This window comes from Macaca fascicularis, chromosome 4 (genome assembly GCF_037993035.2).
Source record: "Macaca fascicularis isolate 582-1 chromosome 4, T2T-MFA8v1.1".
Lineage (NCBI taxonomy): Eukaryota > Metazoa > Chordata > Mammalia > Primates > Cercopithecidae > Macaca > Macaca fascicularis.
In genome coordinates this window covers 6,827,920-6,838,110 of record NC_088378.1, presented here as the reverse complement: position 1 = coordinate 6,838,110, position 10,191 = coordinate 6,827,920, and the positions used below count along the sequence as shown (strand labels likewise).

Genomic DNA, 10,191 nt, shown 5'->3' with positions numbered 1-10,191 from the left:
TATAAAGAAGACAAAAATTTGAGATCACTTCACAACCACCAGTGATGTGACTTTAACAAATCAATAAACCTCTTAATCTTAATTTCATCAAGTATAAATGAGAATAAAATAACATTAATAAGAATGAGAAAATAATATTTAAAAAGCACTTTCTAAATAACAAAATATCTACAAAAAAGATAAATGTAAAATTTATGTTTGTTCTGTTGATTTCCTTTGGTAATTAATATTATGAAATAGAAAAAAGTTGGCATGGACTATATCTTGTACTTCTGAGATTATTTAAAATAAAAACTAGTCCCTCATCTATTTTAATAAGACAGAAGAAAACATAAAACAAAATATATTAATCAGAACTATAAATTCAAATAAATAAATTACTCTATGAAAAGATAAAAACTGTCAAACTACCAGGAAACAAAATCTAGCAATATGTTACTTTAAAGAGACAAACCTAAAAGATTGGAAAATGCAATTAAAAATTGACTAAGAAAGAAGTACATAATAGCAAAAAGCTATATTTTTCAATTAAAATATAAAAACTGAAAATTTATGCCTACAAAAACTCATAACATTCTTAGGATTTTATGGATTAAAAAGTGGACAAGAATAAGTGTAAAAAGTATTTGTAAAACAAAAATTCCAATCTAGAATTCATGTACACATGCCCAAACATTTGTGATATTTCACAAATAGCTCTGATTTGGCCCAACCAAGCAGAAAACACATGCTGTTTTCAAATGCCTATCCAGTGATACTCTTATATTCTGAGAGCTTATCTTGTAATATAATAATGTATTTAAATGAGAGCATTTTTTGTTAAACCTTCAGGGAAAATCAGATGCCTCCCATTATTATATTTGTTTTCATGGCTGTCACAAGATTCCCTTCATAGAAATTTATAGGTGTTCTGGTATGTATTCACCAAAGCTTTGAGATTTAATGCAATAACAATCATTTATTTTGCCACAATCTGAAATCTGGACAGGGCTCAGCAGGAATGGTTCATCTCAGCTCCATGTCATGGAACTTATTTTCTCACTCAAATGGCTGACAAGTTCATGTTGAGTTATGGCTGGAATTTCAACTGGGATTCTTGGTGGGGGTCTTGCTTTTTCTCCAAATAAGTCTCCCCGTGTAGCTGCTTATGCTTTCTCATGGCATGGCAGCTGGGTAACACAGCAAGTGTCCTAAAGGAGAGAAGTGGAGGTTACCATTCCCTTAATGTCTGGGCTTGAAAACTGACACAACCTGTCTTTCACTGTTCTCTATTAGGCAGGCATCATGAAGCTTATGCAAAAACCAGTGGGGTAGAAAATAGGCCCACACCTTTAAAAGCATCAAAAAACAGGTGGCTACTTTTAATCTGTCCCAGTAGCACTTTATGTACTTGTTTCTTTTTTTTAATATCTTAGTCTTTTCTACCAGTCTAAAAGCTCATTGAGTGAAAGAACAGCATTTTATTTCTGTAGAAAAATCACTGTGGCATAATAAGACCACATAAATACAATTATGATTCAACTGAACGACAGTTAGAACAAAATCTGCATGCTTTATTTTATACTTACAAAAAATAGAGCAGATATCATGATATCACAGCACAATTTGATCTGAAAAATGCCAACCATACCATGCCCAGCTCAATGTCTAGTGCATAGATGTAATGTGATAAATGAATAAGATAAGAGTAAATATAATTCAAGCTCATGGCCATATTACCTTGCATCATTTTTGGAAGCTTCTTTCACCATAAGATGTTTAAGGAAGATTTTTCTATTAGAAAACAAATAAACGAACTAATGTATGTTGCTAAATAACCCTTTGTGTTATAAACAGCTGTAAAGAGGAGGATAGACTTCTTTTAGAATATATTTCTTTTTTTAGACAAGAAAATGCTAGTGTATTTCTACCAAGACTGTAAGTACTTGCAGGGCTTATTACCTTTTGTCTAATGCAGAAAATAAGATTCATTCTCCTCTGCCACATGGAAATGGTGCATGTTGTAGTTATCTGGAGGTGTAAAAGGTAAAACCTCACAACTTCCCTATTGTGTAGTTTTAGGTCATCTCATTCTGTTTAGCATTTTCTGCTCTGCATTTAACGTTTTTTTTTGTTGTTGTTAGTTTTTTTTTTTTTTTTTCATGTTTGCCATTATATTCTAAACTGTGTCCCCCAATAATAAAAAAATCATATGTGGAAATTCTTACCCCTAGCACCTCAGAATAAGTGATGGACTGAATGTCTGTATTCCCCCTAAGTTCATATGTTGAAATCCTAATCCCCAATGTTGCAGTAATTAGGTCGTGAGCGTGAATCCCTCTTGACTGGGGTTAGTGCTGTATAAGAAGAGACACAAGAGAGGTGATTTTTCTCTCTGCCATATGAGGCCACAACCAGAAGATGGCCATCTGTAGACCAGAAGGAGACTCTCACCAGACACCTGCTGGTGCCTCAATCTTGGACTTCCTGCCTCCAGAACTCTGAGACACAGCCCAGGGTATTCTGTAATAGCAGCCAGACCTGGCTAAAACAGAATGTGACTGTATTGGGAGATAGTCTTTCAAAAGGTAACTTAGTGGAAAGGAGGTCATTAGGATGGGCCAAATCTAATATGAGTGGTATCTTTATAAAAAAGAGGAAATTTGGACACATGTACAGAGGGAAGATTAGGTGAGGACACAGGGACAAGGCGGCCATCCACAAAGCCAAGGAGAGAGGTCTGGAACAGATCCTTTCCTCACAGCCTGAGAAGCAGCCAACCCTGCCAACATCTTCACCTTGGACTTCCAGCCTGCAGAAATATGAGAAAACAGATTTCTGTTGTGTAAACCACCCAGTCTTTTGTATTTTGTTATAGCAGCCCTTGAATGCAATATACCCTATCTTTATAGTTAGATGCAATAAACAGAGAAACATTCTTCATTTATGAAGTTCTGCTTATGTAGCAGAACTTGATTGTATTTCCCTAGTAACTTGGTTCTCCAGCTTATTCCCCAAAGGCCTCTGAAGGAGAAGGAACAAACACTAAGAAACATATATGTTCCCAATTTTGCAAATCATTGAACCTGAGTTTTTCTTTAATGAGTATTTTCAGTGTCACCATTCATGTCAAATTATGATAATAAATTGAAGTGTGATTCTATGAATGTCCAAGTTTTTGGAATAAAGAAATCTGCAACTGCTCTACTCAACATTAACAGAACTTCTGACTCTAGTCTAGCAGTTGACACATCTGGATCAATAACAGAACATTATTTAGTGTCCCTTTAACATGAAAGACACAATTCTCGGCCAGTTGCTGCCTAGTAACGCTGATCTGCTACAGGCCGTGCAGTGATGAATGATGTCTCACTAGACTCAGCTGGGCAGTGCAAAGGTGGAATGCAAACTCAGCTTCATTGCCTTTCTGGTACTGAAAATGTTCAGTTTGTTTTTGTTGAGAAACAAACCATCCCAGAACATAGTAGTTTGATAAATACGCATCTGTTTAGCTTACAGTTCTGGGTAACACTCAGTTTAATGGTTCTTTTAGCCTGAGTAAAGCTCCTTTATACATCTAAGGTCAATTGCCAAGCTAATTGTGGGCAGGCAGAGGTCATCCTCAAATGGGACCTGGCCCCCATCCTCAGTACGCCAGTGCGGGCTGTTCACACAGTGGAGGCGGGCTTCCGAGAGAGAAAGCGGGATGTGCAGGCCTCTTGGGACTTGTCTCAGAACTAGCACAAGTTCACATCTAGTGTATTCTTTTGGCCAAAGGGAGGGACAGAGCCAGACCAGATTTAGAGGATGGGAAAAGAACCTCCACTTCTTGTTGGCGGAGGGGGAGGGATGCTGTAGTCACATTATATAAGAATCACATTATAAAGGCACAGGCATGGGAAGTAAAGCGTTCTGGCCATTTGTGCAACCTATTATATTATCTGCACTGCAAGGATAGTTCATTGCTATTCTTGGGATTTTAAGAAGTAACATTATTATTATTATTACTATTATTATTGAGATGGAGTTTCGCTCTTGTTGCCCAAGCTGGAGTGCAATGGCGTGATCTCAGCTCACCGCAACCTCTGCCTTCCGGGTTCAAGCTATTCTCCTGCCTCAGCCTCCTGAGTAGCTGGGACTACAGGCATGCGGCACCACGCCTGGCTAATTTTGTATTTTTAGTAGAGACGGGGTTTCTCCATGTTGGTCAGGCTGGTCTCGAATTCCCAACTTCAGGTGATCCACCTGCCTCGGCCTCCCAAAGTGCTGGGATTACAGGCGTGAGCCATTGCACCTGGCCAAGATTATTTTTTTTAGAAAGAAAATGTTCACACACCACAGAGTTACAGCTACAGTGGCCCTTTTGGGCAGTCACTTACCTCAGAAATTGATGTTATGACTACATGTTATTTTTGGTTTTTGGATGTCCCAGCCCATGTTTCTGGCTTCTTGAGTTAATAACAGGTGGGGCTAACACTGGTTGAGTGCTGTGTGCCAGGCACTGAGCTGTATCAGCTCATTTTAAATGGTCACTGGTGCTGCAGGTTGGGCTCTGAGAGACCAGCACCCTACTTGCTGCCAGGTGGGCTCTTCCTGCTGTGTCCCCACCATCTGACCGACCCCTCTTGGAGAGCTACACAAGAATATCCATTAAGACTCTGTGCTTTTATCAGCCTTGCTGCCTCGAAAAACCGGCTTTATTTAAGTTGTCAGTTTCCCCTGGATGAAATACCAGAAGTTCACTTTTAAATATTCCATTCTTTCCTGGCACTGGCTCTCTGTTTTTGATACAGTTGACTTTTAGCACATTGGGTGGAGCTTGAGATTCAGCTGTTTATTTTTTATTTTCCTCCTTATCTATGGCAGAATATTACACTCCCAAAGCAGTGAGAATAATGACACCTTCGCTACTCTGTACTGATTAGTAATTCAGTTTCCTAGTTGAGGCAGATCACCATGGTTAGGCCATACTTTCTTTCACCTCCAGTGTAGCAGGAATAATTACCAGCAGACCTACACATAGTCAACTTTTAAAAGGTGATCCTGATTTATAAATCAGGATGTTACATTCCTCCTCCTGCATGACGGCTACAAAACTGTGGAGGACATTCTGGGACTTCACTCATCAGGAGCTCAAGCAGCTGGAAGTGGAGACACGCTGAGCAGAAACAAAAACAGAAACAAAACACACGTGCCAAAAAAACCAAAAACCAAAAAACAAAGAAACAGAAAGATAGCCTGTACTTTTTAATGTGTCATTGTCACTATATAATTGGCTACACTCAGTGTCCCTGTGTATTCAGCACCTATTTAAGACATTTAATAGTCCAAGGGTGGCAGCAGAGTGGGAAGAGATGCCTTGGGCACCCACTTACCAGATGTTACGCCTGTGCTCTCTACTATACTTTGGCTGCAGAATTACCAAGGTGACAGCAGCTGTTCTCACAAAGCTTGGTGATACAACCTTTGGTCTCAGCAATGCTAAGTACCTTGTATCACATTTTCATAACCATTTATGTTTGAATAACAGTTGGTATCTGTCTGATCTATTTTTATATCACAACACCCATATGGGACAGTTAGTGAGGCCCACTTGAGCAATAAGAAAAAGAATACCAGATAGGCTGCATGACTCTCTGCCGTCCCAGGACGAATACGTAAAAACCACTGGATAGTGGTTAGAGCATAGGAACTGGAGATATTCTACTGATATTCCCCTTGGGGATTTGCCACTTACAAGCTGTGTAAAGTTGAGTGAGTTATTTAATCTTCCTGTGCCTCACTGTTTTCTTCCAGAAAACATACTAGTACTTTAATGACAAAGCTGTTCTGAGGAGTAAATGAGTTGCTATACCATAAAACACTTAGAACATTACATAGCACATGGTTAATACAATAAGAGTTAGCTATCATGATAACTCTCCCTAAGTGATTTTCTGTTCTTTCCTGACTCAGAACCTATGTAATTTTTATAAATACATTTGTTAAAGAGAAAAGCTAATGGTGATTAATTTTTGAACAATTTATCAATGATTTCCCACAAGAAAATGACGCACGACATGAAATAGCCAATTGAGGACATATGGATATCTTTTGTTTGGCCCATGTATATTTTAAAAAAGTCAACATTTAAACACTTACAGATTTCACATAAAATGTATATATGTCTTTCTCTGAATAAAAATGGTAATAGCTAATAACACAAAGACACATTCTGCTTGAATTGAATTGCAGCTTCTCATCCCCCACATCTTTTCAAGAAAGGCCTGGTCCTCTCTGATCATCCACTCTGACCCTCTACTCCCTTTTATTATTTCTGGCCCACTTTATCCACACTGATGTTACCTGTGTTGATCCCTGCAACAATTTGAGTTTGTAACATTTTCTCTAGAAAGCAGGATACTCAGAAACAACATTTTTGAGGGTGAATATCTAGAGAAAGGGGAGGACAATTATACAACATACTCCATGGTCTTCAGGAAGAACGAAGGATACTCAATATTTGACTTCACTTCCTTCTTAGACTTTTAACCTATACTTTGACTTCTATAGAATTAAATTCATTTGTAAATTTCTGACCTAATTTCATTGTGGTAATGACAGAGAACAATGTTTTAAGAATAGAGTCATAAGTAAAACGGCAAGTACATGTACTTTTGGTCCTCAGAGATCTCTCTCCACACTGAACGGTTGTCAGTGACACTTGTTGTTAGCCACTGCACTGGTGACCCAGGTGGTACAGAATTTAAAACTTTTCCCTTGGGTTTTCTGCCAAGCTTATGATCTCCAATGTCAAAGCTTTGTCCTGCTTCAAAAATATAAACTTCATGGAAACCCCACCCAATTGCTACTTTTATCATTGTTTTGGGTTATTTATTTATTTATTGGAGTTGTTGTTGTTGTTTGCAAGGCTTTCTAAATAAATTAGATATCTGGCAGGTAGTTGGGTGTGATGACGTGATGTATGTATGTATGTCACGATGTATGTATGATGAAAACAATTTCCCTAGAAGTTCCTGTCTTTGTTTCCTTCTTACCTAAATGGAGGTTTGGGAACCATCCTGTAAATGCCATGCAGGTAAGTCTACTACAGGCAGAAGAACTCACCAGTAATGTATATGACAGAGTCTGTCACATCTAATTATTTCTCAAGAGAAGAACTTTCTAATAATCCAATTTCCTAATAACCTACCTGACATGACATTTACATGTGGATGTATCACCTTCAACTACACCTGACTTTGCAAAATTAAAAACCTTGCCTACTCATTGCTGCAGACATCCTGGCTTCTGTGATTCACAAAGTGGCCCAGTCATGCTCCTGGTCACCAAGTCTTTCCTCTGCTCTTTAGCACCTGGCTGAGTCCTGCAGGTTCAGGCTCTGAAAGGAGTATTTTACTTATGCCCAACACTCAGGTTCTAACTCAGGATCTGTTCCCTCTCACATGAGGTGCAATGTGTCAGCCTACCTTTCTGCCCCAAATATCTCAGCTTTTTAATCCATCAGGTCATCTGCCAAGATGCCATCCTGAGATGGGAAGTGACCTCAGTGGTCTCTTGCTGCCTGCAAAGTAAAACCAAGTCTTCTTATGATGACAGTCATGGGTTCTTTGATGTGGTCCTATGTTACCTGTCCAGCTTCAGGCTTTATTTTTTTTTTCATTCATCATTTAACAGATATTCCCTGAGCATGCACTATGTGTCGGGCTCTGAGCTAGGTATTTGAGATAAACTTGTGAACAATATAGAGAAAAATGTCTTTCCTCATGTTGTTTATAGATAGCAAACTATGGCTGCATGCCACCTGTTTTGTAAATAAAGTTTGACTGGACCTCAGCTATTCTCACCATTTCTGTGTTCTCTAGAGTCTAGGCTGTTTTTTCTACTATGGCTGTAGAGTTGAGTGGCTGCAATAGAGACCTCGTGGCCTGCAGAGGCTGTAACACTACTATATGGCCCTTTACAGGAAAGTTTTGCAGACCCTGCCCTAAATGCATGTGGACAGGCTGAGCCCTATTCCTAGTGCCTTGGCTGTGTTCATACAATTCCCTTAACCCGGAATTCCTATTTTCCTCCCAACATATTAAAATCTTATTCTTCTTACAAGGGGCATTTCAAAATTTCTGTTCGTTATAAAGTCATTCTTGGTTTCCTGAATCCAAATTGCCTCTTTTTCTTTACTCCAACACTGCCCTGTTTTTCCACCTCTTTTGTCTTATAATGTCAGAAATTATGTGCTGGTCTACAATCCTTCTAAATATGGGGTTCTGGGATCAGAGACTGATATGGTTTGACTCTGTGTCCCCACACAAATCTCACCTTGAATTGTAATAATCCTCACGTGTCAAGGGTGTGACCAGGTGGAGGTAACTGAATCATAGGGGTGGTTTCCCCTGCTGTTCTCATGATAATGAGTGAGCCTCATGAGATCTGATGGTTTTATAAGAATTGGCATTTCCCCTGCTGGTCCTCATTCTCTCTCCTGCTGCCCTGTGAAGATTTGCCTTCTGCCATGATTGTAAGTTTCCTGAGGCCTCCCCAGCCATGCAGAAATGTGAGTCAATTAAGCCTATTTTCTTTATAAATTCCCCAGTCTCTGGTATTTCTTCATAACAGCGTGAGAACTGACTAATACAGGGACCATATTGGACTCAGTTTACATGTACCTTCTCCCTGTAATAGAGAAGGCAGCAAACTCAGCAGAAATCAAATGCCAAAAGTTTTCTGAAAGAACCAAGAATTTTTCTGTTATCACCTGGCAGGTAATGTGAATTATATAACATTACATATGTACACACTATATTAAATCAAGTTTAGCCTAAATCTAACATAATAATCTAACATTTATATGCATGTATAATGTTAAATCAAGTTTAGCCTAAATCTGCCTCCTTATATATTTTAAATTCATCCTAAAAGTTTCTCGGTACATCATGAACTATAACCTAAATGGATTTGTATACAGACTATACCCTATTCTTGTGTCAATCACTGAGTTTTCACTAATCAAAGATGGCCAACTGTTCAAACCATGTTCAAATAAGGCAAACACCAACCTGTAACCCATCTGGCTGTTTCTGTACCTCGCTTCTGTTTTCTGTACATCACTTTGCTTTTTCTATCCATAAATCATCTACTGCATGACTGTGCTGGAGTCTCTGAGCTTACTCTGGCTTGGGAGACTACCTGATTTGCTTTTCAATTAAACTCTTTTGAATTTAGTTCAGCTAGTTATATATTACATATATTCATAATAATATATTATAATATATATTCATAATATATATATATTTTTATATATATATATTACATACTCTGTCCCTCTGGGCTAAAAATTATACCTCAGTGTGATAGTGTGACGTCCATCAGCATGGATCATCCTGTTCTCTTACCCAATAGAGTGATCAATGGACCCTTTCATTTCTCCCAACTGGACTGCTGCAAAAAAAACCTCTATCATTTTAGGTTATTATTTATTATTATTATTTTAACCAATTACCCTGTGATGACCCAATTTATTCTTTCATGTCTTACTTGTTAGATAAGCAAAATTAGACCTTGAATTCCTGAAGCGCTGATCAAATTAGTGCCACAGATGTGTTCTTAGTCGGGGCACCTCCTTGGCATTAAGGAATGTAAGTTTTTGTTTCCCAAAAGATAAGGCCCCTAACTGGCTTTAATGACTCTGTAGCCTCCAAAAAGCTTCTGTGGAAGTACAGCTTGTTAGATGTACAGAAGTCAGAGCAAACTCCGTAGATGTTGTTTAATTATTTTTCCTTTCTCAGAAAAATAAAATTTGAGGGCTCTAATTCAGCTTTACAAGTGGTTCTCAAATCATGTGTGATTCACAAAGTCCCTGTGAACCATCAAAATGTGTGCTGGATTGTGAATACTTAGGACTGTGCCCCATCTGATCCATCTGATCCAGCCATCGCCACTTCCTCTTCCGTGACATTGTGAAAACACAGGTATCTGGCTGCAGGAGATATACACGAATCCCCACAGAGGCAGCGGTCCATGGCAACCTTCAGATAATCTGTAGCAGGATTTCTCTGTGTTTTCTGGAATGCTTGTACATTTCTTACAAGCATTTATGCTGACTCTACAGTGATTCAAATTGCCCCTTAAAACAGCTGTAACAACCAAACCAAGAGCTGTCTTCCGATCATATTGGCTACAGAGACAGTCACAGATTTTCATGAAAATATACCA

General features: G+C 38.6%; 1 long non-coding RNA gene across 2 annotated transcripts; it reads right to left on the bottom strand.

The window, feature by feature from the left end:
• Positions 1 to 947: 947 nt before the first annotated feature.
• Positions 948 to 8,625, bottom strand: LOC135970501 (uncharacterized). Of its 2 annotated transcripts, none has more exons than XR_010586168.1 (3): positions 8,299 to 8,625; positions 7,449 to 7,543; positions 948 to 5,137 (listed from the first exon to the last, which is right to left on the bottom strand). It is a non-coding gene; the product is annotated as an uncharacterized lncRNA (long non-coding RNA). The 2 variants fall into 2 exon arrangements; XR_010586169.1 differs by having other exon boundaries at positions 948 to 1,190.
• Positions 8,626 to 10,191: the final 1,566 nt, after the last annotated feature.